Here is a 2,207-nt window from a genome sequence, read left to right as displayed (position 1 = left end):
CCCCCCCCCCCATCCCTTCTCTGCTGGTAAGTGTCATCTTCCCCTGTGGCAGCCGGTGTACCGTACACCGCACTGCGGCCCTGGAATAATGCTCGCAAATGTCGAGCCCTCATCGGTCAGCATGGTCACCTGACCACATTGACTAATGAGAAGCGTTTCTTAGCAAGTCATGGAACACCGTACCGGAATGAGTTCATGTCATTTCTCTGCGGTGCATAGCTCTTTCTTTTGGTGGTATTTAATCACCATTGGGGGGTGTTATATTTTTTTACTTTTTTAAAGGTGCGCCTGAGACATTTCTAGGTTTCTGTGTACTAAGGCGTCCCGAGCTTTTCTGAGGACATTGAATTTGTATTTTAAATGTGTACATCAATCCCCCCCCGTGAACAAAAAAAAGTGAATAGTGACATTACACACTAAAAATTAAAAAATGCACAAGGATGCTTAGAGCCTCGAATTCCGCAGTTGGCTTGGTTACATCTCCCTCTATCTTTTTTTAGGAATGTCTACTTAGATGATCGGCACTATAAATAAGCTTCAGGATGGCGCACAGCCAGAGGTGCCGCGCTCGCTCGCCTGTCCTTTTCGTGTAGTCAGCATTCATCAGGCTCTCCCGCTGCCCCTGAGCTCAGGACTTGTCAGTTCTCTATTATAATCTCTGCTTGAGTAGCCCTCCTGCACGGTTCGGCGTGTGAACTGGGACTAGTACTGCCTGGATCACCCCCAGGCAGGGCACCCGCAGAGTCCAGGCAAGACAGAGTCCCCCCACCTCGCACAGTCCCTCCGACCTGTCTGTCTTCATTTCCTTCTCTTTGATTGGCTGTGACAGTCTGAATCTCTGTCTTGTACGCATCCGCTGGGCCGTCAGGTATTGTGTGTGGAGGAGGACAGAATCGCAATGGCGCAATTTTTCGGTCTGCATAGTAATGGGATTGTACCCATTGTAGGATTTTTTAAATTGCTGGTTATTTTTGCATAAATCTTTGTTACGTCTATAGACGGCGGCCCTCAGAAGTGGTTAAAACAAGAACGCGGCGGCAGCCGTTTTCTTGGTATCGTTTTTAACAGACAGACAATGGCTTTTACAAGCGATCCGGCGTCTATACAGCCGGATCGTGTACTGTGCAGCTTCCCCGCCGGGGCCACCGTCGGTTTCCACGGGCTCTGCTGTCCCCGTGCAGCGCCCGGGAGCGGCTTGGTGGGTCTCCCCGCAATGATCGCAGAGGGATTCAGCGGCTTCTACCCGCTGATCTCCTCCGATCACTGGACCCGGAAGTGATTTATATTACATCACTACCAGTGTCACTATTTACATTCTCCAGCTCTTAGAGCCAGGGGAAGAAGCTGGGGACGCAGATCTCGGCTTCTTTGGGGTCCTTAGGTGACGGGGGTCTGAAAGTCCCCTGATGTCTCCATAAAGAGGACCTATAGGAAATTATGGACACCGGCACTGCAAGGTAGAATAACGTCTTTTTATTGACGTTTCATGCAACAATACACTTATTGCATTGCAACGTTTCGGGGGTCACACAGGATCCCCTTCATCAGGCAGAACAAGTGATCACACCTCAATCATCTCTCAGGTTGCTGTCCTGGAAGATTCCTAGAAATACCGTTACCGGTAAGTCTAACGGAACATATTTTTTTATTCTATCCTCCCAGCACTGTCTTCTGGAAACGCACCACTCTTTGATCCAGCTCCATCCCTCTTCTGGGTTAAATAACGCCCAGCGTCCTTCTTCCCACCACTTCCTGTGAGCCCAGGATGTTGTGGACCCCAAACCCTTCCTGTGAACCCAGACAAGCCCCCGTGGTCTGAGCTGAATGCTGCAGAGAATGGGGTTGATGTCCTAACTCTCCATCATTTTAGGACCACCTACCGACCAGCTAGACAGGAAGGGGACCCCATGTGTCGCATGATGGGCCAGAGGACCCCCCTTCTTCTCTACTGTATGCTGTAGTGATGAGGAACCAAAGTGCACACCAGGGGACCAGGTTTCCAAAGGTTCTTCAGTGGACAATTACTTTATTATTGCAGCACGGGTGGATCGAGAAGGGAGTATCAAAGTTGCTCTTTGCAGGGAGCACTTTATTCCAGGAATTCTATTTTAGTGACAGTCGCTTTAAACTGATTGCAAGCGAGGAGTTGGAAACACCAAATGCAGTTCCAAATGCACCCCCCCCCCCGGCCTACGGTAGAGTTCCGT

At 50.0% G+C, this 2,207-nt stretch overlaps 1 protein-coding gene across 1 annotated transcript in view; it reads left to right on the top strand.

Annotated features, from left to right (window-relative positions):
- HIRIP3 (HIRA interacting protein 3) overlaps positions 1–2,207 on the top strand; it is a 12,811-nt gene that overhangs the window by 3,508 nt on the left and 7,096 nt on the right. The window lies entirely within an intron of this gene.

The sequence above is a fragment of the Nanorana parkeri genome, unplaced genomic scaffold (genome assembly GCF_000935625.1).
Source record: "Nanorana parkeri isolate BGI_ZX_2015 unplaced genomic scaffold, ASM93562v1 scaffold379, whole genome shotgun sequence".
Lineage (NCBI taxonomy): Eukaryota > Metazoa > Chordata > Amphibia > Anura > Dicroglossidae > Nanorana > Nanorana parkeri.
This window is presented reverse-complemented; position numbering and strand designations above follow the sequence as displayed.